The following is a 26,167-nucleotide window of genomic DNA, read 5'->3' on the forward strand; positions in this document are numbered from 1 at the left end:
ATAGAAAATCTAGCTCCATGTTAAGAGATAGGGAACCGGTTCCCATAGAAAATCTAGCTCCATGTTAAGAGATAGGGAACCGGTTCCCGTAGAAAGTCTATGGCCCCATGTTAAGAGATAGGGAACCGGTTCCCGTAGAAAGTCTATGGCCCCATGTTAAGAGATAGGGAACCGGTTCCCATAGAAAGTCTATGGCCCCATGTTAAGAGATAGGGAACCGGTTCCCATAGAAAGTCTATAGCTCAATGTTAAGATATAGGGAACCGGTTCCCATAGAAAGTCTATGGCTCCATGTTAAGAGATAGCGAACCGGTTCCCGTAGAAAGTCTATGGCTCCATATTAAGAGATAGGGAACCGGTTCCCATAGAAAGTCTATGGATCCATGTTAAGAGATAGGGAACCCGTTCCCATAGAAAGTCTATGGCTCCATATTAAGAGATAGGGAAGCGGTTCCCATAGAAAGTCTATGGCTCCATGTTAAGAGATAGGGAACCGGTTCCCATAGAAAGTCTATGGCTCCATGTTAAGAGATAGGGAACCGGTTCACATAGAAAGTCTAGCTCTATGTTAAGAGATAGGGAACCGGTTCCTGTAGAAAGTCTATGGCTCCATGTTAAGAGATAGGGAACCGGTTCCCATAAAAAGTCTATGGCTCCATATTAAGAGATAGGGAACCGGTTCCCATAGAAAGTCTATGGCTCCATGTTAAGAGATCGGGAACCGGTTCCCATAGAAAGTCTATGGCTCCATATTAAGAGATAGGGAACCGGTTCCCATAGCAAGTCTATGGCTCCATGTTACGAGATAGGGAACAGGTTCCCATAGAAAGTCAATTGCTCCATATTAAGAGATAGGGAACCGGTTCCCATAGAAAGTCTAGCTCCATGTTAAGAGATAGGGAACCGGTTCCCATAGAAAGTCTATGGCTCCATGTTAAGAGATAGGGAACCGGTTCCCGTAGAAAGTCTATGGCCCCATGTTAAGAGATAGGGAACCGGTTCCCGTAGAAAGTCTATGGCCCCATGTTAAGAGATAGGGAACCGGTTCCCATAGAAAGTCTATGGCTCCATGTTAAGAGATAGGGAACCGGTTCCCATAGAAAGTCTATAGCTCAATGTTAAGAGATAGGGAACCGGTTCACATAGAAAGTCTAGCTCTATGTTAAGAGATAGGGAACCGGTTCCTGTAGAAAGTCTATGGCTCCATGTTAAGAGATAGGGAACCGGTTCCCATAAAAAGTCTATGGCTCCATATTAAGAGATAGGGAACCGGTTCCCATAGAAAGTCTATGGCTCCATGTTAAGAGATCGGGAACCGGTTCCCATAGAAAGTCTATGGCTCCATATTAAGAGATAGGGAACCGGTTCCCATAGCAAGTCTATGGCTCCATGTTACGAGATAGGGAACAGGTTCCCATAGAAAGTCAATTGCTCCATATTAAGAGATAGGGAACCGGTTCCCATAGAAAGTCTAGCTCCATGTTAAGAGATAGGGAACCGGTTCCCATAGAAAGTCTATGGCTCCATGTTAAGAGATAGGGAACCGGTTCCCATAGAAAGTCTATGGCCCCATGTTAAGAGATAGGGAACCGGTTCCCATAGAAAGTCTATGGCCCCATGTTAAGAGATAGGGAACCGGTTCCCATAGAAAGTCTATGGCTCCATGTTAAGAGATAGGGAACCGGTTCCCATAGAAAGTCTATAGCTCAATGTTAAGATATAGGGAACCGGTTCCCATAGAAAGTCTATAGCTCAATGTTTAGTGATAGGGAACCGGTTCCCGTAGAAAGTCTATGGCTCCATGTTAAGAGATAGGGAACCGGTTCCCATAGAAAGTCTATAGCTCAATGTTAAGATATAGGGAACCGGTTCCCATAGAAAGTCTATGGCTCCATGTTAAGAGATAGGGAACCGGTTCCCATAGAAAGTCTATGCTCCATGTTAAGAGATAGGGAACCGGTTCCCATAGAAAGTCTATGGCTCCATATTAAGAGATAGGGAACCAGTTCCCATAGAAAGTCTATGGCTCCATATTAAGAGATAGGGAAACGGTTCCCATAGAAAGTCTATGGCTCCATGTTAAGAGATAGGAAACCGGTTCCCATAGAAAGTCTAGCTCAATGTTAAGAGATAGGGAACCGGTTCCTGTAGAAAGTCTAGCTCCATGTTAAGAGATAGGGAACCGGTTCCCATAGAAAGTCTATGGCTCCATGTTAAGAGATAGGGAACCGGTTCCCGTAGAAAGTCTATGGCCCCATGTTAAGAGATAGGGAACCGGTTCCCGTAGAAAGTCTATGGCCCCATGTTAAGAGATAGGGAACCGGTTCCCATAGAAAGTCTATGGCTCCATGTTAAGAGATAGGGAACCGGTTCCCATAGAAAGTCTATAGCTCAATGTTAAGAGATAGGGAACCGGTTCACATAGAAAGTCTAGCTCTATGTTAAGAGATAGGGAACCGGTTCCTGTAGAAAGTCTATGGCTCCATGTTAAGAGATAGGGAACCGGTTCCCATAAAAAGTCTATGGCTCCATATTAAGAGATAGGGAACCGGTTCCCATAGAAAGTCTATGGCTCCATGTTAAGAGATCGGGAACCGGTTCCCATAGAAAGTCTATGGCTCCATATTAAGAGATAGGGAACCGGTTCCCATAGCAAGTCTATGGCTCCATGTTACGAGATAGGGAACAGGTTCCCATAGAAAGTCAATTGCTCCATATTAAGAGATAGGGAACCGGTTCCCATAGAAAGTCTAGCTCCATGTTAAGAGATAGGGAACCGGTTCCCATAGAAAGTCTATGGCTCCATGTTAAGAGATAGGGAACCGGTTCCCGTAGAAAGTCTATGGCCCCATGTTAAGAGATAGGGAACCGGTTCCCGTAGAAAGTCTATGGCCCCATGTTAAGAGATAGGGAACCGGTTCCCATAGAAAGTCTATGGCTCCATGTTAAGAGATAGGGAACCGGTTCCCATAGAAAGTCTATAGCTCAATGTTAAGATATAGGGAACCGGTTCCCATAGAAAGTCTATAGCTCAATGTTTAGTGATAGGGAACCGGTTCCCGTAGAAAGTCTATGGCTCCATGTTAAGAGATAGGGAACCGGTTCCCATAGAAAGTCTATAGCTCAATGTTAAGATATAGGGAACCGGTTCCCATAGAAAGTCTATGGCTCCATGTTAAGAGATAGGGAACCGGTTCCCGTAGAAAGTCTATGGCCCCATGTTAAGAGATAGGGAACCGGTTCCCGTAGAAAGTCTATGGCCCCATGTTAAGAGATAGGGAACCGGTTCCCATAGAAAGTCTATGGCTCCATGTTAAGAGATAGGGAACCGGTTCCCATAGAAAGTCTATAGCTCAATGTTAAGAGATAGGGAACCGGTTCACATAGAAAGTCTAGCTCTATGTTAAGAGATAGGGAACCGGTTCCTGTAGAAAGTCTATGGCTCCATGTTAAGAGATAGGGAACCGGTTCCCATAAAAAGTCTATGGCTCCATATTAAGAGATAGGGAACCGGTTCCCATAGAAAGTCTATGGCTCCATGTTAAGAGATCGGGAACCGGTTCCCATAGAAAGTCTATGGCTCCATATTAAGAGATAGGGAACCGGTTCCCATAGCAAGTCTATGGCTCCATGTTACGAGATAGGGAACAGGTTCCCATAGAAAGTCAATTGCTCCATATTAAGAGATAGGGAACCGGTTCCCATAGAAAGTCTAGCTCCATGTTAAGAGATAGGGAAACGGTTCCCATAGAAAGTCTATGGCTCCATGTTAAGAGATAGGGAACCGGTTCCCGTAGAAAGTCTATGGCTCCATGTTAAGAGATAGGGAACCGGTTCCCATAAAAAGTCTATGGCTCCATATTAAGAGATAGGGAACCGGTTCCCATAGAAAGTCTATGGCTCCATGTTAAGAGATCGGGAACCGGTTCCCATAGAAAGTCTATGGCTCCATATTAAGAGATAGGGAACCGGTTCCCATAGCAAGTCTATGGCTCCATGTTACGAGATAGGGAACAGGTTCCCATAGAAAGTCAATTGCTCCATATTAAGAGATAGGGAACCGGTTCCCATAGAAAGTCTAGCTCCATGTTAAGAGATAGGGAACCGGTTCCCATAGAAAGTCTATGGCTCCATGTTAAGAGATAGGGAACCGGTTTCCGTAGAAAGTCTATGGCCCCATGTTAAGAGATAGGGAACCGGTTCCCGTAGAAAGTCTATGGCCCCATGTTAAGAGATAGGGAACCGGTTCCCATAGAAAGTCTATGGCTCCATGTTAAGAGATAGGGAACCGGTTCCCATAGAAAGTCTATAGCTCAATGTTAAGATATAGGGAACCGGTTCCCATAGAAAGTCTATAGCTCAATGTTTAGTGATAGGGAACCGGTTCCCGTAGAAAGTCTATGGCTCCATGTTAAGAGATAGGGAACCGGTTCCCATAGAAAGTCTATAGCTCAATGTTAAGATATAGGGAACCGGTTCCCATAGAAAGTCTATGGCTCCATGTTAAGAGATAGGGAACCGGTTCCCGTAGAAAGTCTATGGCCCCATGTTAAGAGATAGGGAACCGGTTCCCGTAGAAAGTCTATGGCCCCATGTTAAGAGATAGGGAACCGGTTCCCATAGAAAGTCTATGGCTCCATGTTAAGAGATAGGGAACCGGTTCCCATAGAAAGTCTATAGCTCAATGTTAAGAGATAGGGAACCGGTTCACATAGAAAGTCTAGCTCTATGTTAAGAGATAGGGAACCGGTTCCTGTAGAAAGTCTATGGCTCCATGTTAAGAGATAGGGAACCGGTTCCCATAAAAAGTCTATGGCTCCATATTAAGAGATAGGGAACCGGTTCCCATAGAAAGTCTATGGCTCCATGTTAAGAGATCGGGAACCGGTTCCCATAGAAAGTCTATGGCTCCATATTAAGAGATAGGGAACCGGTTCCCATAGCAAGTCTATGGCTCCATGTTACGAGATAGGGAACAGGTTCCCATAGAAAGTCAATTGCTCCATATTAAGAGATAGGGAACCGGTTCCCATAGAAAGTCTAGCTCCATGTTAAGAGATAGGGAACCGGTTCCCATAGAAAGTCTATGGCTCCATGTTAAGAGATAGGGAACCGGTTCCCGTAGAAAGTCTATGGCCCCATGTTAAGAGATAGGGAACCGGTTCCCGTAGAAAGTCTATGGCCCCATGTTAAGAGATAGGGAACCGGTTCCCATAGAAAGTCTATGGCTCCATGTTAAGAGATAGGGAACCGGTTCCCATAGAAAGTCTATAGCTCAATGTTAAGATATAGGGAACCGGTTCCCATAGAAAGTCTATAGCTCAATGTTTAGTGATAGGGAACCGGTTCCCGTAGAAAGTCTATGGCTCCATTGTAAGAGATAGGGAACCGGTTCCCATAGAAAGTCTATAGCTCAATGTTAAGATATAGGGAACCGGTTCCCATAGAAAGTCTATGGCTCCATGTTAAGAGATAGGGAACCGGTTCCCATAGAAAGTCTATGCTCCATGTTAAGAGATAGGGAACCGGTTCCCATAGAAAGTCTATGGCTCCATATTAAGAGATAGGGAACCAGTTCCCATAGAAAGTCTATGGCTCCATATTAAGAGATAGGGAACCGGTTCCCATAGAAAGTCTATGGCTCCATGTTAAGAGATAGGGAACCGGTTCCCATAGAAAGTCTAGCTCCATGTTAAGAGAAAGGGAACCGGTTCCCGTAGAAAGTCTATGGCCCCATGTTAAGAGATAGGGAACCGGTTCCCGTAGAAAGTCTATGGCCCCATGTTAAGAGATAGGGAACCGGTTCCCATAGAAAGTCTATGGCCCCATGTTAAGAGATAGGGAACCGGTTCCCATAGAAAGTCTATAGCTCAATGTTAAGATATAGGGAACCGGTTCCCATAGAAAGTCTATGGCTCCATGTTAAGAGATAGCGAACCGGTTCCCGTAGAAAGTCTATGGCTCCATATTAAGAGATAGGGAACCGGTTCCCATAGAAAGTCTATGGATCCATGTTAAGAGATAGGGAACCGGTTCCCATAGAAAGTCTATGGCTCCATATTAAGAGATAGGGAAGCGGTTCCCATAGAAAGTCTATGGCTCCATGTTAAGAGATAGGGAACCGGTTCCCATAGAAAGTCTATGGCTCCATGTTAAGAGATAGGGAACCGGTTCACATAGAAAGTCTAGCTCTATGTTAAGAGATAGGGAACCGGTTCCTGTAGAAAGTCTATGGCTCCATGTTAAGAGATAGGGAACCGGTTCCCATAAAAAGTCTATGGCTCCATATTAAGAGATAGGGAACCGGTTCCCATAGAAAGTCTATGGCTCCATGTTAAGAGATCGGGAACCGGTTCCCATAGAAAGTCTATGGCTCCATATTAAGAGATAGGGAACCGGTTCCCATAGCAAGTCTATGGCTCCATGTTACGAGATAGGGAACAGGTTCCCATAGAAAGTCAATTGCTCCATATTAAGAGATAGGGAACCGGTTCCCATAGAAAGTCTAGCTCCATGTTAAGAGATAGGGAACCGGTTCCCATAGAAAGTCTATGGCTCCATGTTAAGAGATAGGGAACCGGTTCCCGTAGAAAGTCTATGGCCCCATGTTAAGAGATAGGGAACCGGTTCCCGTAGAAAGTCTATGGCCCCATGTTAAGAGATAGGGAACCGGTTCCCATAGAAAGTCTATGGCTCCATGTTAAGAGATAGGGAACCGGTTCCCATAGAAAGTCTATAGCTCAATGTTAAGAGATAGGGAACCGGTTCACATAGAAAGTCTAGCTCTATGTTAAGAGATAGGGAACCGGTTCCTGTAGAAAGTCTATGGCTCCATGTTAAGAGATAGGGAACCGGTTCCCATAAAAAGTCTATGGCTCCATATTAAGAGATAGGGAACCGGTTCCCATAGAAAGTCTATGGCTCCATGTTAAGAGATCGGGAACCGGTTCCCATAGAAAGTCTATGGCTCCATATTAAGAGATAGGGAACCGGTTCCCATAGCAAGTCTATGGCTCCATGTTACGAGATAGGGAACAGGTTCCCATAGAAAGTCAATTGCTCCATATTAAGAGATAGGGAACCGGTTCCCATAGAAAGTCTAGCTCCATGTTAAGAGATAGGGAACCGGTTCCCATAGAAAGTCTATGGCTCCATGTTAAGAGATAGGGAACCGGTTCCCGTAGAAAGTCTATGGCCCCATGTTAAGAGATAGGGAACCGGTTCCCGTAGAAAGTCTATGGCCCCATGTTAAGAGATAGGGAACCGGTTCCCATAGAAAGTCTATGGCTCCATGTTAAGAGATAGGGAACCGGTTCCCATAGAAAGTCTATAGCTCAATGTTAAGATATAGGGAACCGGTTCCCATAGAAAGTCTATAGCTCAATGTTTAGTGATAGGGAACCGGTTCCCGTAGAAAGTCTATGGCTCCATGTTAAGAGATAGGGAACCGGTTCCCATAGAAAGTCTATAGCTCAATGTTAAGATATAGGGAACCGGTTCCCATAGAAAGTCTATGGCTCCATGTTAAGAGATAGGGAACCGGTTCCCATAGAAAGTCTATGCTCCATGTTAAGAGATAGGGAACCGGTTCCCATAGAAAGTCTATGGCTCCATATTAAGAGATAGGGAACCAGTTCCCATAGAAAGTCTATGGCTCCATATTAAGAGATAGGGAAACGGTTCCCATAGAAAGTCTATGGCTCCATGTTAAGAGATAGGAAACCGGTTCCCATAGAAAGTCTAGCTCAATGTTAAGAGATAGGGAACCGGTTCCTGTAGAAAGTCTATGGCTCCATGTTAAGAGATAGGGAACCGGTTCCCATAGAAAGTCTATGGCTCCATATTAAGAGATAGGGAACCGGTTCCCACAGAAAGTCTATGACTCCATGTTAAGAGATCGGGAACCGGTTCCCAGAGAAAGTCTATGGCTCCATATTAAGAGATAGGGAACCGGTTCCCATAGAAAGTCTATGGCTCCATGTTAAAAGATAGGGAACCGGTTCCCATAGAAAGTCTATGGCTCCATATCAAGAGATAGGGAACCGGTTCCCATAGAAAGTCTATGGCTCCATGTTAAGAGATAGGGAACCGGTTCCCATAGAAAGTCTATGGCTCCATGTTAAGAGATAGGGAACCGGTTCCCATAGAAAGTCTATGGCTCTATGTTAAGAGATAGGGAACCGGTTCCCATAGAAAGTCTAGCTCAATGTTAAGAGATAGGGAACCGGTTCCCATAGAAAGTCTATGGCTCCATGTTAAGAGATCGGGAACCGGTTCCCGTAGAAAGTCTATGGCTCCATGTTAAGAGATAGGGAACCGGTTCCCATAGAAAGTCTATGGCTCCATGTTAAGAGATCGGGAACCGGTTCCCATAGAAAGTCTATGGCTCCATATTAAGAGATAGGGAACCGGTTCCCATAGAAAGTCTATGGTTCCATGTTAAGAGATAGGGAACCGGTTCCCATAGAAAGTCTATGGCTCCATATTAAGAGATAGGGAACCGGTTCCCATAGAAAGTCTATGGCGCCATGTTAAGAGATCGGGAACCGATTCCCATAGAAAGTTTATGGCTCCATATTAAGAGATAGGGAACCGGTTCCTATAGAAAGTCTATGGCTCCATGTTAAGAGATAGGGAACCGGTTCCCGTAGAAAGTCTATGGCCCCATGTTAAGAGATAGGGAACCGGTTCCCGTAGAAAGTCTATGGCTCCATGTTAAGAGATAGGGAACCGGTTCCCGTAGAAAGTCTATGGCCCCATGTTAAGAGATAGGGAACCGGTTCCCGTAGAAAGTCTATGGCCCCATGTTAAGAGATAGGGAACCGGTTCCCATAGAAAGTCAATAGCTCAATGTTAAGAGATCGGGAACCGGTTCCCATAGAAAGTCTATGGCTCCATGTTAAGAGATAGGGAACCGGTTCCCATAGAAAGTCTATGGCTCCATATTAAGAGATAGGGAACCAGTTCCCATAGAAAGTCTATGGCTCCATATTAAGAGATAGGGAAACTGTTCCCATAGAAAGTCTATGGCTCCATGTTAAGAGATAGGAAACCGGTTCCCATAGAAAGTCTAGCTCAATGTTAAGAGATAGGGAACCGGTTCCTGTAGAAAGTCTATGGCTCCATGTTAAGAGATAGGGAACCGGTTCCCATAGAAAGTCTATGGCTCCATATTAAGAGATAGAGAACCGGTTCCCACAGAAAGTCTATGACTCCATGTTAAGAGATCGGGAACCGGTTCCCAGAGAAAGTCTATGGCTCCATATTAAGAGATAGGGAACCGGTTCCCATAGAAAGTCTATGGCTCCATGTTAAAAGATAGGGAACCGGTTCCCATAGAAAGTCTATGGCTCCATATCAAGAGATAGGGAACCGGTTCCCATAGAAAGTCTATGGCTCCATGTTAAGAGATAGGGAACCGGTTCCCATAGAAAGTCTATGGCTCCATGTTAAGAGACAGGGAACCGGTTCCCATAGAAAGTCTATGGCTCTATGCTAAGAGATAGGGAACCGGTTCCCATAGAAAGTCTAGCTCAATGTTAAGAGATAGGGAACCGGTTCCCATAGAAAGTCTATGGCTCCATGTTAAGAGACAGGGAACCGGTTCCCGTAGAAAGTTTATGGCTCCATGTTAAGAGATAGGGAACCGGTTCCCATAGAAAGTCTAGCTCAATGTTAAGAGATAGGGAACCGGTTCCCATAGAAAGTCTATGGCTCCATGTTAAGAGATCGGGAACCGGTTCCCGTAGAAAGTTTATGGCTCCATGTTAAGAGATAGGGAACCGGTTCCCATAGAAAGTCTATGGCTCCATGTTAAGAGATCGGGAACCGGTTCCCATAGAAAGTCTATGGCTCCATATTAAGAGATAGGGAACCGGTTCCCATAGAAAGTCTATGGTTCCATGTTAAGAGATAGGGAACCGGTTCCCATAGAAAGTCTATGGCTCCATATTAAGAGATAGGGAACCGGTTCCCATAGAAAGTCTATGGCTCCATGTTAAGAGATCGGGAACCGATTCCCATAGAAAGTTTATGGCTCCATATTAAGAGATAGGGAACCGGTTCCCATAGAAAGTCTATGGCTCCATGTTAAGAGATAGGGAACCGGTTCCCGTAGAAAGTCTATGGCCCCATGTTAAGAGATAGGGAACTGGTTCCCATAGAAAGTCTATGGCTCCATGTTAAGAGATAGGGAACCGGTTCCCGTAGAAAGTCTATGGCCCCATGTTAAGAGATAGGGAACCGGTTCCCATAGAAAGTCTATGGCCCCATGTTAAGAGATAGGGAACCGGTTCCCATAGAAAGTCAATAGCTCAATGTTAAGAGATCGGGAACCGGTTCCCATAGAAAGTCTATGGCTCCATATTAAGAGATAGGGAACCGGTTCCCATAGAAAGTCTATGGCTCCATGTTAAGAGATAGGGAACCGATTCCCATAGAAAGTCTATGGCTCCATGTTAAGAGATAGGGAACCGGTTCCCATAGAAAGTCTATGGCTCCATGTTAAGAGATGGGGAACCGGTTCCCGTAGAAAGTCTATGGCCTCATGTTAAGAGATAGGGAACCGGTTCCCGTAGAAAGTCTATGGCCCAATGTTAAGAGATAGGGAACCGGTTCCCATAGAAAGTCTATGGCTCCATGTTAAGAGATAGGGAACCGGTTCCCATAGAAAGTCTATAGCTCCATGTTAAGGGATAGGGAACCGGTTCCCATAGAAAGTCTATGGCTCCATGTTAAGAGATAGGGAACCGGTTCCCATAGAAAGTCTATGGCTCCATGTTAAGAGATAGGGAACCGGTTCCCATAGAAAGTCTATGGCTCCATATTAAGAGATAGGGAACCGGTTCCCATAGAAAGTCTATCTCAATGTTGAGAGATAGGGAACCGGTTCTCATAGAAAGTCTATGGCTCCATGTTAAGAGATAGGGAACCGGTTCCCATAGAAAGTCTATGGATCCATATTAAGAGATTGGGAACCGGTTCCCATAGAAAGTCTATGGCTCCATGTTAAGAGATAGGGAACCGGTTCCCATAGAAAGTCTATTGCTCCATGTTAAGAGATCGGGAACCGGTTCCCATAGAAAGTCTATGCCTCCATATTAAGAGATAGGGAACCGGTTCCCATAGAAAGTCTATGGCTCCATGTTAAGAGATAGGGAACCGGTTCCCATAGAAAGTCTATGGCTCCATATTAAGAGATAGGGAACCGGTTCCCATAGAAAGTCTATGGCTCCATGTTAAGAGATTGGGAACCGGTTCCCATAGAAAGTCTATGGCTCCATATTAAGAGATAGGGAACCGGTTCCCATAGAAAGTCTATGGCTCCATGTTAAGAGATAGGGAACCGGTTCCCATAGAAAGTCTAGTTCCATGTTAAGAGATAGGGAACCGGTTCCCATATAAAGTCTATGGCTCCATGTTAAGAGATAGGGAACCGGTTCCCATAAATAGTCTATGGCTCCATGTTAAGAGATAGGGAACCGGTTCCCATAGAAAGTCTACGGCTTCATATTAAGAGATAGGGAACCGGTTCCCATAGAAAGTCTAATGCTCCATGTTAAGAGATAGGAAACCGGTTCCCATAGAAAGTCTAGCTCAATGTTAAGAGATAGGGAACCGGTTCCTGTTGAAAGTCTATGGCTCCATGTTAAGAGATAGGGAACCGGTTCCCATAGAAAGTCTATGGCTCCATGTTAAGAGATTGGGAACCGGTTCCCATAGAAAGTCTATGGCTCCATGTTAAGAGATAGGGAACCGGTTCCCATAGAAAGTCTAGCTCCATGTTAAGAGATAGGGAACCGGTTCCCATATAAAGTCTATGGCTCCATGTTAAGAGATAGGGAACCGGTTCCCAGAGAAAGTCTATGGCTCCATATTAAGAGATAGGGAACCGGTTCCCATAGAAAGTCTATGGCTCCATGTTAAAAGATAGGGAACCGGTTCCCATAGAAAGTCTATGGCTCCATATCAAGAGATAGGGAACCGGTTCCCATAGAAAGTCTATGGCTCCATGTTAAGAGATAGGGAACCGGTTCCCATAGAAAGTCTATGGCTCCATGTTAAGAGATAGGGAACCGGTTCCCATAGAAAGTCTATGGCTCTATGTTAAGAGATAGGGAACCGGTTCCCATAGAAAGTCTAGCTCAATGTTAAGAGATAGGGAACCGGTTCCCATAGAAAGTATATGGCTCCATGTTAAGAGATCGGGAACCAGTTCCCGTAGAAAGTCTATGGCTCCATGTTAAGAGATAGGGAACCGGTTCCCATAGAAAGTCTATGGCTCCATGTTAAGAGATCGGGAACCGGTTCCCATAGAAAGTCTATGGCTCCATATTAAGAGATAGGGAACCGGTTCCCATAGAAAGTCTATGGTTCCATGTTAAGAGATAGGGAACCGGTTCCCATAGAAAGTCTATGGCTCCATATTAAGAGATAGGGAACCGGTTCCCATAGAAAGTCTATGGCTCCATGTTAAGAGATCGGGAACCGGTTCCCATAGAAAGTTTATGGCTCCATATTAAGAGATAGGGAACCGGTTCCCATAGAAAGTCTATGGCTCCATGTTAAGAGATAGGGAACCGGTTCCCGTAGAAAGTCTATGGCCCCATGTTAAGAGATAGGGAACCGGTTCCCGTAGAAAGTCTATGGCTCCATGTTAAGAGATAGGGAACCGGTTCCCGTAGAAAGTCTATGGCCCCATGTTAAGAGATAGGGAACCGGTTCCCGTAGAAAGTATTTGGCCCCATGTTAAGAGATAGGGAACCGGTTCCCATAGAAAGTCAATAGCTCAATGTTAAGAGATCGGGAACCGGTTCCCATAGAAAGTCTATGGCTCCATATTAAGAGATAGGGAACCGGTTCCCATAGAAAGTCTATGGCTCCATGTTAAGAGATAGGGAACCGATTCCCATAGAAAGTCTATGGCTCCATGTTAAGAGATAGGGAACCGGTTCCCATAGAAAGTCTATGGCTCTATGTTAAGAGATAGGGAACCGGTTCCCGTAGAAAGTCTATGGCCCCATGTTAAGAGATAGGGAACCGGTTCCCATAGAAAGTCTATGGCTCCATGTTAAGAGATTGGGAACCGGTTCCCATAGAAAGTCTATGGCTCCATATTAAGAGATAGGGAACCGGTTCCCATAGAAAGTCTATGGCTCCATGTTAAGAGATAGGGAACCGGTTCCCATAGAAAGTCTAGTTCCATGTTAAGAGATAGGGAACCGGTTCCCATATAAAGTCTATGGCTCCATGTTAAGAGATAGGGAACCGGTTCCCATAGAAAGTCTATGGCCCCATGTTAAGAGATAGGGAACCGGTTCCCTTAGAAAGTATATGGCCCCATGTTAAGAGATAGGAAACCGGTTCCCATATAAAGTCTATGGCTCCATGTTAAGAGATAGGGAACCGGTTCCCATAGAAAGTCTATAGCTCAATGTTAAGATATAGGGAACCGGTTCCCATAGAAAGTCTATGGCTCCATGTTAAGAGATAGGGAACCGGTTCCCATAGAAAGTCTATGGCTCCATGTCAAGAGATAGGGAACCGGTTCCCATAGAAAGTCTAGCTCAATGTTAAGATATAGGGAACCGGTTCCCATAGAAAGTCTATGGCTCCATGTTAAGAGATAGAGAACCGGTTCCCGTAGAAAGTCTATGGCTCCATGTTAAGAGATAGGGAACCGGTTCCCATAGAAAGTCTATGGATCCATGTTAAGAGATAGGGAACCGGTTCCCATAGAAAGTCTATGGCTCCATATTAAGAGATAGGGAACCGGTTCCCATAGAAAGTCTATGGCTCCATGTTAAGAGATAGGGAACCGGTTCCCATAGAAAGTCTATGGCTCCATATTAAGAGATAGGGAACCGGTTCCCATAAATAGTCTATGGCTCCATGTTAAGAGATAGGGAACCGGTTCCCATAGCAAGTCTACGGCTCCATATTAAGAGATAGGGAACCGGTTCCCATAGAAAGTCTAATGCTCCATGTTAAGAGATAGGGAACCGGTTCCTGTAGAAAGTCTATGGCTCCATGTTAAGAGATAGGGAACCGGTTCCCATAGAAAGTCTATGGCTCCATATTAAGAGATAGGGAACCGGTTCCCATAGAAAGTCTATGGCTCCATGTTAAGAGATAGGGAACCGGTTCCCATAGAAAGTCTAGCTCCATGTTAAGAGATAGGGAACCGGTTCCCATATAAAGTCTATGGCTCCATGTTACGAGATAGGGAACCGGTTCCCATAGAAAGTCTATGGCCCCATGTTAAGAGATAGGGAACCGGTTCCCGTAGAAAGTCTATGGCCCCATGTTAAGAGATAGGGAACCGGTTCCCATAGAAAGTCTATGGCTCCATGTTAAGAGATAGGGAACCGGTTCCCATAGAAAGTCTATAGCTCAATGTTAAGAGATAGGGAACCGGTTCCCATAGAAAGTCTATGGCTCCATATTAAGAGATAGGGAACCGGTTCCCATAGAAAGTCTATGGCTCCATGTTAAGAGATAGGGAACCGGTTCCCATAGAAAGTCTAGCTCAATGTTAAGAGATAGGGAACCGGTTCCCATAGAAAGTCTATGGCTCCATGTTAAGAGATAGGGAACCGGTTCCCGTAGAAAGTCTATGGCTCCATGTTAAGAGATAGGGAACCGGTTCCCATAGAAAGTCTATGGCTCCATGTTAAGAGATCGGGAACCGGTTCCCATAGAAAGTCTAGCTCAATGTTAAGAGATAGGGAACTGGTTCTCATAGAAAGTCTATGGCTCCATGTTAAGAGATAGGGAACCGGTTCCCATAGAAAGTCTATGGCTCCATGTTAAGAGATAGGAAACCGGTTCCCATAGAAAGTCTAGCTCAATGTTAAGAGATAGGGAACTGGTTCCCATAGAAAGTCTATGGCTCCATGTTAAGAGATAGGGAACCGGTTCCCGTAGAAAGTCTATGGCTCCATGTTAAGAGATAGGGAACCGGTTCCCATAGAAAGTCTATGGCTCCATGTTAAGAGATCGGGAACCGGTTCCCATAGAAAGTCTATGGCTCCATATTAAGAGATAGGGAACCGGTTCCCATAGAAAGTCTATGGCTCCATGTTAAGAGATAGGGAACCGGTTCTCATAGAAAGTCTATGGCTCCATATTAAGAGATAGGGAACCGGTTCCCATAGAAAGTCTATGGTTCCATGTTAAGAGATTGGGAACCGGTTCCCATAGAAAGTCTATGGCTCCATATTAAGAGATAGGGAACCGGTTCCCATAGAAAGTCTATGGCTCCATGTTAAGAGATAGGGAACCGGTTCCCATAGAAAGTCTAGCTCCATGTTAAGAGATAGGGAACCGGTTCCCAAATAAAGTCTATGGCTCCATGTTAAGAGATAGGGAACCGGTTCCCGTAGAAAGTCTATGGCCCCATGTTAAGAGATAGGGAACCGGTTCCCGTAGAAAGTCTATGGCCCCATGTTAAGAGATAGGGAACCGGTTCCCATAGAAAGTCTATGGCTCCATGTTAAGAGATAGGGAACCGGTTCCCATAGAAAGACTATAGCTCAATGTTAAGAGATCGGGAACCGGTTCCCATAGAAAGTCTATGGCTCCATATTAAGAGATAGGGAACCGGTTCCCATAGAAAGTCTATGGCTGCATGTAAAGAGATAGGGAACCGATTCCCATAGAAAGTCTATGGCTCCATGTTAAGAGATAGGGAACCGGTTCCCATAGAAAGTCTATGGCTCCATGTTAAGAAATAGGGAACCGGTTCCCGTAGAAAGTATATGGCCCCATGTTAAGAGATAGGAAACCGGTTCCCGTATAAAGTCTATGGCTCCATGTTAAGAGATAGGGAACCGGTTCCCATATAAAGTCTATGGCTCCATGTTAAGAGATAGGGAACCAGTTCCCGTAGAAAGTCTATGGCCCCATGTTAAGAGATAGGGAACCGGTTCCCATAGAAAGTCTAGCTCCATGTTAAGAGATAGGGAACCGGTTCCCATAGAAAGTCTATGGCTCCATGTTAAGAGATAGGGAACCGGTTCCCATAGATAGTCTATGGCTCCATATTAAGAGATAGGGAACCGGTTCCCATAGATAGTCTATGGCTCCATGTTAAGAGATAGGGAACCGGTTCCCATAGAAAGTCTATGGCTCCATGTTAAGAGATAGGAAACCGGTTCCCATAGAAAGTCTATGGCTCCATGTTAAGAGATAGGGAACCGGTTCCCATAGAAAGTCTAGCTCCATGTTAAGAGATAGGGAACCGGTTCCCATAGAAAGTCTATGGCTCCATATTAAGAGATAGGGAACCGGTTCCCATAGATAGTCTATGGCTCCATGTTAAGAGATAGGGAACCGGTTCCCATAGAAAGTCTATGGCTCCATGTTAAGAGATAGGAAACCGGTTCCCATAGAAAGTCTATGGCTCCATGTTAAGAGATAGGAAACCGGTTCCCATAGAAAGTCTAGCTCAATGTTAAGAGATAGGGAACTGGTCCCTGTAGAAAGTCTATGGCTCCATGTTAAGAGATAGGCAACCGGTTCCCATAGAAAGTCTATGGCTCCATGTTAAGAGATAGGAAACCGGTTCCCATAGAAAGTCTATGGCTCCATGTTAAGAGATAGGAAACCGGTTCCCCTAGAAAGTCTAGCTCAATGTTAAGAGATAGGGAACCGGTCCCTGTAGAAAGTCTATGGCTCCATGTTAAGAGATAGGGAACCGGTTCCCATAGAAAGTCTATGGCTCCATATTAAGAGATAGGGAACCGGTTCCCTTAGAAAGTCTATGGCTCCATAGTAAGAGATAGGGAACCGGTTCCCATAGAAAGTCTATGGCTCCATGTTAAGAGATAGAGAACCGGTTCCCGTATAAAGTCTATGGCTCCATGTTAAGAGATAGGGAACCGGTTCCCATAGAAAGTCTATGGCTCCATATTAAGAGATAGGGAACCGGTTCCCATAGATAGTCTATGGCTCCATATTAAGAGATAGGGAACCGGTTCCCATAGATAGTCTATGGCTCCATGTTAAGAGATAGGGAACCGGTTCCCATAGAAAGTCTATGGCTCCATGTTAAGAGATAGGAAACCGGTTCCCATAGAAAGTCTATGGCTCCATGTTAAGAGATAGGGAACCGGTTCCCATAGAAAGTCTAGCTCCATGTTAAGAGATAGGGAACCGGTTCCCATAGAAAGTCTATGGCTCCATATTAAGAGATAGGGAACCGGTTCCCATAGATAGTCTATGGCTCCATGTTAAGAGATAGGGAACCGGTTCCCATAGAAAGTCTATGGCTCCATGTTAAGAGATAGGAAACCGGTTCCCATAGAAAGTCTATGGCTCCATGTTAAGAGATAGGAAACCGGTTCCCATAGAAAGTCTAGCTCAATGTTAAGAGATAGGGAACTGGTCCCTGTAGAAAGTCTATGGCTCCATGTTAAGAGATAGGCAACCGGTTCCCATAGAAAGTCTATGGCTCCATGTTAAGAGATAGGAAACCGGTTCCCATAGAAAGTCTATGGCTCCATGTTAAGAGATAGGAAACCGGTTCCCCTAGAAAGTCTAGCTCAATGTTAAGAGATAGGGAACCGGTCCCTGTAGAAAGTCTATGGCTCCATGTTAAGAGATAGGGAACCGGTTCCCATAGAAAGTCTATGGCTCCATATTAAGAGATAGGGAACCGGTTCCCTTAGAAAGTCTATGGCTCCATAGTAAGAGATAGGGAACCGGTTCCCATAGAAAGTCTATGGCTCCATGTTAAGAGATAGAGAACCGGTTCCCGTATAAAGTCTATGGCTCCATGTTAAGAGATAGGGAACCGGTTCCCATAGAAAGTCTATGGCTCCATATTAAGAGATAGGGAACCGGTTCCCATAGAAAGTCTAGCTCCATGTTAAGAGATAGGGAACCGGTTCCCATAGAAATTCTATGGCTCCATGTTAAGAGATAGGGAACCGGTTCCCGTAGAAAGTCTATGGCCCCATGTTAAGAGATAGGGAACCGGTTCCCGTAGAAAGTCTATGGCCCCATGTTAAGAGATAGGGAACCGGTTCCCATATAAAGTCTATGGCTCCATGTTAAGAGATAGGGAACCGGTTCCCATAGAAAGTCTATAGCTCAATGTTAAGATATAGGGAACCGGTTCCCATAGCAAGTCTATGGCTCCATGTTAAGAGATAGGGAACCGGTTCCCGTAGAAAGTCTATGGCTCCATGTTAAGAGATAGGGAACCGGTTCCCATAGAAAGTCTATGGCTCCATATTAAGAGATAGGGAACCGATTCCCATAGAAAGTCTATCTCAATGTTGAGAGATAGGGAACCGGTTCCCATAGAAAGTCTATGGCTCCATGTTAAGAGATAGGGAACCGGTTCCCATAGAAAGTCTATGGATCCATATTAAGAGATCGGGAACCGGTTCCCGTAGAAAGTCTATGGCTCTTTGTTAAGAGATAGGGAACCGGTTCCCATAGAAAGTCTATGGCTCCATGTTAAGAGATCGGGAACCGGTTCCCATAGAAAGTCTATGGCTCCATATTAAGAGATAGGGAACCGGTTCCCATAGAAAGTCTATGGCTCCATATTAAGAGATAGGGAACCGGTTCCCATAGAAAGTCTATGGCTCCATGTTAAGAGATAGGGAACCGGTTCCCATAGAAAGTCTAGCTCAATGTTAAGAGATAGGGAACCGGTTCCCATAGAAAGTCTATGGCTCCATGTTAAGAGATAGGGAACCGGTTCCCGTAGAAAGTCTAGCTCAATGTTAAGAGATAGGGAACTGGTTCCCATAGAAAGTCTATGGCTCCATGTTAAGAGATAGGGAACCGGTTCCCATAGAAAGTCTATTGCTCCATGTTAAGAGATAGGAAACCGGTTCCCATAGAAAGTCTAGCTCAATGTTAAGAGATAGGGAACTGATTCCCATAGAAAGTCTATGGCTCCATGTTAAGAGATAGGGAACCGGTTCCCGTAGAAAGTCTATGGCTCCATGTTAAGAGATAGGGAACCGGTTCCCATAGAAAGTCTATGGCTCCACGTTAAGAGATCGGGAACCGGTTCCCATAGAAAGTCTATGGCTCCATATTAAGAGATAGGGAACCGGTTCCCATAGAAAGTCTATGGCTCCATGTTAAGAGATAGGGAACCGGTTCCCATAGAAAGTCTATGGCTCCATATTAAGAGATAGGGAACCGGTTCCCATAGAAAGTCTATGGTTCCATGTTAAGAGATTGGGAACCGGTTCCCATAGAAAGTCTATGGCTCCATATTAAGAGATAGGGAACCGGTTCCCATAGAAAGTCTATGGCTCCATGTTAAGAGATAGGGAACCGGTTCCCATAGAAAGTCTAGCTCCATGTTAAGAGATAGGGAACCGGTTCCCATATAAAGTCTATGGCTCCATGTTAAGAGATAGGGAACCGGTTCCCGTAGAAAGTCTATGGCCCCATGTTAAGAGATAGGGAACCGGTTCCCGTAGAAAGTCTATGGCCCCATGTTAAGAGATAGGGAACCGGTTCCCATAGAAAGTCTATGGCTCCATGTTAAGAGATAGGGAACCGGTTCCCATAGAAAGACTATAGCTCAATGTTAAGAGATCGGGAACCGGTTCCCATAGAAAGTCTATGGCTCCATATTAAGAGATAGGGAACCGGTTCCCATAGAAAGTATATGGCTGCATGTAAAGAGATAGGGAACCGATTCCCATAGAAAGTCTATGGCTCCATGTTAAGAGATAGGGAACCGGTTCCCATAGAAAGTCTATGGCTCCATGTTAAGAAATAGGGAACCGGTTCCCGTAGAAAGTATATGGCCCCATGTTAAGAGTTAGGGAACCGGTTCCCGTAGAAAGTCTATGGCCCCATGTTAAGAGATAGGAAACCGGTTCCCGTATAAAGTCTATGGCTCCATGTTAAGAGATAGGGAACCGGTTCCCATATAAAGTCTATGGCTCCATGTTAAGAGATAGGGAACCAGTTCCCGTAGAAAGTCTATGGCCCCATGTTAAGAGATAGGGAACCGGTTCCCATAGAAAGTCTAGCTCCATGTTAAGAGATAGGGAACCGGTTCTCATAGAAAGTCTATGGCTCCATGTTAAGAGATAGGGAACCGGTTCCCATAGAAAGTCTATGGCTCCATATTAAGAGATAGGGAACCGGTTCCCATAGATAGTCTATGGCTCCATGTTAAGAGATAGGGAACCGGTTCCCATAGAAAGTCTATGGCTCCATGTTAAGAGATAGGAAACCGGTTCCCATAGAAAGTCTATGGCTCCATGTTAAGAGATAGGAAACCGGTTCCCATAGAAAGTCTAGCTCAATGTTAAGAGATAGGGAACTGGTCCCTGTAGAAAGTCTATGGCTCCATGTTAAGAGATAGGCAACCGGTTCCCATAGAAAGTCTATGGCTCCATGTTAAGAGATAGGAAACCGGTTCCCATAGAAAGTCTATGGCTCCATGTTAAGAGATAGGAAACCGGTTCCCCTAGAAAGTCTAGCTCAATGTTAAGAGATAGGGAACCGGTCCCTGTAGAAAGTCTATGGCTCCATGTTAAGAGATAGGGAACCGGTTCCCATAGAAAGTCTATGGCTCCATATTAAGAGATAGGGAACCGGTTCCCTTAGAAAGTCTATGGCTCCATAGTAAGAGATAGGGAACCGGTTCCCATAGAAAGTCTATGGCTCCATGTTAAGAGATAGAGAACCGGTTCCCGTATAAAGTCTATGGCTCCATGTTAAGAGATAGGGAACCGGTTCCCATAGAAAGTCTATGGCTCCATATTAAGAGATAGGGAACCGGTTCCCATAGAAAGTCTAGCTCCATGTTAAGAGATAGGGAACCGGTTCCCATAGAAATTCTATGGCTCCATGTTAAGAGATAGGGAACCGGTTCCCGTAGAAAGTCTATGGCCCCATGTTAAGAGATAGGGAACCGGTTCCCGTAGAAAGTCTATGGCCCCATGTTAAGAGATAGGGAACCGGTTCCCATATAAAGTCTATGGCTCCATGTTAAGAGATAGGGAACCGGTTCCCATAGAAAGTCTATAGCTCAATGTTAAGATATAGGGAACCGGTTCCCATAGCAAGTCTATGGCTCCATGTTAAGAGATAGGGAACCGGTTCCCGTAGAAAGTCTATGGCTCCATGTTAAGAGATAAGGAACCGGTTCCCATAGAAAGTCTATGGCTCCATATTAAGAGATAGGGAACCGATTCCCATAGAAAGTCTATCTCAATGTTGAGAGATAGGGAACCGGTTCCCATAGAAAGTCTATGGCTCCATGTTAAGAGATAGGGAACCGGTTCCCATAGAAAGTCTATGGATCCATATTAAGAGATCGGGAACCAGTTCCCGTAGAAAGTCTATGGCTCCATGTTAAGAGATAGGGAACCGGTTCCCATAGAAAGTCTATGGCTCCATGTTAAGAGATCGGGAACCGGTTCCCATAGAAAGTCTATGGCTCCATATTAAGAGATAGGGAACCGGTTCCCATAGAAAGTCTATGGCTCCATGTTAAGAGATAGGGAACCGGTTCCCATAGAAAGTCTATGGCTCCATATTAAGAGATAGGGAACCGGTTCCCATAGAAAGTCTATGGCTCCATGTTAAGAGATTGGGAACCGGTTCCCATAGAAAGTCTATGGCTCCATATTAAGAGATAGGGAACCGGTTCCCATAGAAAGTCTATAGCTCAATGTTAAGATATAGGGAACCGGTTCCCATAGAAAGTCTATGGCTCCATGTTAAGAGATAGGGAACCGGTTCCCATAGAAAGTCTATGGCTCCATGTCAAGAGATAGGGAACCGGTTCCCATAGAAAGTCTAGCTCAATGTTAAGATATAGGGAACCGGTTCCCATAGAAAGTCTATGGCTCCATGTTAAGAGATAGGGAACCGGTTCCCGTAGAAAGTCTATGGCTCCATGTTTAGAGATAGGGAACCGGTTCCCATAGAAAGTCTATGGATCCATGTTAAGAGATAGGGAACCGGTTCCCATAGAAAGTCTATGGCTCCATATTAAGAGATAGGGAACCAGTTCCCATAGAAAGTCTATGGCTCCATGTTAAGAGATAGGGAACCGGTTCCCATAGAAAGTCTATGGCTCCATATTAAGAGATAGGGAACCGGTTCCCATAAATAGTCTATGGCTCCATGTTAAGAGATAGGGAACCGGTTCCCATAGAAAGTCTACGGCTCAATATTAAGAGATAGGGAACCGGTTCCCATAGAAAGTCTAATGCTCCATGTTAAGAGATAGGAAACCGGTTCCCATAGAAAGTCTAGCTCAATGTTAAGAGAGAGGGAACCGGTTCCTGTAGAAAGTCTATGGCTCCATGTTAAGAGATAGGGAACCGGTTCCCATAGAAAGTCTATGGCTCCATATTAAGAGATAGGGAACCGGTTCCCATAGAAAGTCTATGGCTCCATGTTAAGAGATAGGGAACCGGTTCCCATAGAAAGTCTAGCTCCATGTTAAGAGATAGGGAACCGGTTCCCATATAAAGTCTATGGCTCCATGTTAAGAGATAGGGAACCGGTTCCCATAGAAAGCCTATGGCCCCATGTTAAGAGATAGGGAACCGGTTCCCGTAGAAAGTCTATGGCCCCATGTTAAGAGATAGGGAACCGGTTCCCATAGAAAGTCTATGGCTCCATGTTAAGAGATAGGGAACCGGTTCCCATAGAAAGTCTATAGCTCAATGTTAAGAGATAGGGAACCGGTTCCCATAGAAAGTCTATGGCTCCATATTAAGAGATAGGGAACCGGTTCCCATAGAAAGTCTATGGCCCCATGTTAAGAGATAGGGAACCGGTTCCCGTAGAAAGTCTATGGCCCCATGTTAAGAGATAGGGAACCGGTTCCCGTAGAAAGTCTATGGCCCCATGTTAAGAGATAGGGAACCGGTTCCCATAGAAAGTCTAGCTCCATGTTAAGAGATAGGGAACCGGTTCCCATAGAAAGTCTATGGCTCCATGTTAAGAGATAGGGAACCGGTTCCCATAGAAAGTCTATGGCTCCATATTAAGAGATAGGGAACCGGTTCCCATAGATAGTCTATGGCTCCATGTTAAGAGATAGGGAACCGGTTCCCATAGAAAGTCTATGGCTCCATGTTAAGAGATAGGAAACCGGTTCCCATAGAAAGTCTATGGCTCCATGTTAAGAGATAGGAAACCGGTTCCCATAGAAAGTCTAGCTCAATGTTAAGAGATAGGGAACTGGTCCCTGTAGAAAGTCTATGGCTCCATGTTAAGAGATAGGCAACCGGTTCCCATAGAAAGTCTATGGCTCCATGTTAAGAGATAGGAAACCGGTTCCCATAGAAAGTCTATGGCTCCATGTTAAGAGATAGGAAACCAGTTCCCCTAGAAAGTCTAGCTCAATGTTAAGAGATAGGGAACCGGTCCCTGTAGAAAGTCTATGGCTCCATGTTAAGAGATAGGGAACCGGTTCCCATAGAAAGTCTATGGCTCCATATTAAGAGATAGGGAACCGGTTCCCTTAGAAAGTCTATGGCTCCATAGTAAGAGATAGGGAACCGGTTCCCATAGAAAGTCTATGGCTCCATGTTAAGAGATAGAGAACCGGTTCCCGTATAAAGTCTATGGCTCCATGTTAAGAGATAGGGAACCGGTTCCCATAGAAAGTCTATGGCTCCATATTAAGAGATAGGGAACCGGTTCCCATAGAAAGTCTAGCTCCATGTTAAGAGATAGGGAACCGGTTCCCATAGAAATTCTATGGCTCCATGTTAAGAGATAGGGAACCGGTTCCCGTAGAAAGTCTATGGCCCCATGTTAAGAGATAGGGAACCGGTTCCCGTAGAAAGTCTATGGCCCCATGTTAAGAGATAGGGAACCGGTTCCCATATAAAGTCTATGGCTCCATGTTAAGAGATAGGGAACCGGTTCCCATAGAAAGTCTATAGCTCAATGTTAAGATATAGGGAACCGGTTCCCATAGCAAGTCTATGGCTCCATGTTAAGAGATAGGGAACCGGTTCCCGTAGAAAGTCTATGGCTCCATGTTAAGAGATAGGGAACCGGTTCCCATAGAAAGTCTATGGCTCCATATTAAGAGATAGGGAACCGATTCCCATAGAAAGTCTATCTCAATGTTGAGAGATAGGGAACCGGTTCCCATAGAAAGTCTATGGCTCCATGTTAAGAGATAGGGAACCGGTTCCCATAGAAAGTCTATGGATCCATATTAAGAGATCGGGAACCGGTTCCCGTAGAAAGTCTATGGCTCTTTGTTAAGAGATAGGGAACCGGTTCCCATAGAAAGACTATGGCTCCATGTTAAGAGATCGGGAACCGGTTCCCATAGAAAGTCTATGGCTCCATATTAAGAGATAGGGAACCGGTTCCCATAGAAAGTCTATGGCTCCATATTAAGAGATAGGGAACCGGTTCCCATAGAAAGTCTATGGCTCCATGTTAAGAGATAGGGAACCGGTTCCCATAGAAAGTCTAGCTCAATGTTAAGAGATAGGGAACCGGTTCCCATAGAAAGTCTATGGCTCCATGTTAAGAGATAGGGAACCGGTTCCCGTAGAAAGTCTAGCTCAATGTTAAGAGATAGGGAACTGGTTCCCATAGAAAGTCTATGGCTCCATGTTAAGAGATAGGGAACCGGTTCCCATAGAAAGTCTATTGCTCCATGTTAAGAGATAGGAAACCGGTTCCCATAGAAAGTCTAGCTCAATGTTAAGAGATAGGGAACTGATTCCCATAGAAAGTCTATGGCTCCATGTTAAGAGATAGGGAACCGGTTCCCGTAGAAAGTCTATGGCTCCATGTTAAGAGATAGGGAACCGGTTCCCATAGAAAGTCTATGGCTCCACGTTAAGAGATCGGGAACCGGTTCCCATAGAAAGTCTATGGCTCCATATTAAGAGATAGGGAACCGGTTCCCATAGAAAGTCTATGGCTCCATGTTAAGAGATAGGGAACCGGTTCCCATAGAAAGTCTATGGCTCCATATTAAGAGATAGGGAACCGGTTCCCATAGAAAGTCTATGGTTCCATGTTAAGAGATTGGGAACCGGTTCCCATAGAAAGTCTATGGCTCCATATTAAGAGATAGGGAACCGGTTCCCATAGAAAGTCTATGGCTCCATGTTAAGAGATAGGGAACCGGTTCCCATAGAAAGTCTAGCTCCATGTTAAGAGATAGGGAACCGGTTCCCATATAAAGTCTATGGCTCCATGTTAAGAGATAGGGAACCGGTTCCCGTAGAAAGTCTATGGCCCCATGTTAAGAGATAGGGAACCGGTTCCCGTAGAAAGTCTATGGCCCCATGTTAAGAGATAGGGAACCGGTTCCCATAGAAAGTCTATGGCTCCATGTTAAGAGATAGGGAACCGGTTCCCATAGAAAGACTATAGCTCAATGTTAAGAGATCGGGAACCGGTTCCCATAGAAAGTCTATGGCTCCATATTAAGAGATAGGGAACCGGTTCCCATAGAAAGTATATGGCTGCATGTAAAGAGATAGGGAACCGATTCCCATAGAAAGTCTATGGCTCCATGTTAAGAGATAGGGAACCGGTTCCCATAGAAAGTCTATGGCTCCATGTTAAGAAATAGGGAACCGGTTCCCGTAGAAAGTATATGGCCCCATGTTAAGAGTTAGGGAACCGGTTCCCGTAGAAAGTCTATGGCCCCATGTTAAGAGATAGGAAACCGGTTCCCGTATAAAGTCTATGGCTCCATGTTAAGAGATAGGGAACCGGTTCCCATATAAAGTCTATGGCTCCATGTTAAGAGATAGGGAACCAGTTCCCGTAGAAAGTCTATGGCCCCATGTTAAGAGATAGGGAACCGGTTCCCATAGAAAGTCTAGCTCCATGTTAAGAGATAGGGAACCGGTTCTCATAGAAAGTCTATGGCTCCATGTTAAGAGATAGGGAACCGGTTCCCATAGAAAGTCTATGGCTCCATATTAAGAGATAGGGAACCGGTTCCCATAGATAGTCTATGGCTCCATGTTAAGAGATAGGGAACCGGTTCCCATAGAAAGTCTATGGCTCCATGTTAAGAGATAGGAAACCGGTTCCCATAGAAAGTCTATGGCTCCATGTTAAGAGATAGGAAACCGGTTCCCATAGAAAGTCTAGCTCAATGTTAAGAGATAGGGAACTGGTCCCTGTAGAAAGTCTATGGCTCCATGTTAAGAGATAGGCAACCGGT

The sequence above is a fragment of the Petromyzon marinus genome, unplaced genomic scaffold (genome assembly GCF_048934315.1).
Source record: "Petromyzon marinus isolate PM22_M1 ecotype Great Lakes invasive population unplaced genomic scaffold, UKy_Petmar_22M1.pri1.0 PM_Scaffold_17, whole genome shotgun sequence".
In the NCBI taxonomy this organism is placed as follows: Eukaryota; Metazoa; Chordata; class Hyperoartia; order Petromyzontiformes; family Petromyzontidae; genus Petromyzon; species Petromyzon marinus.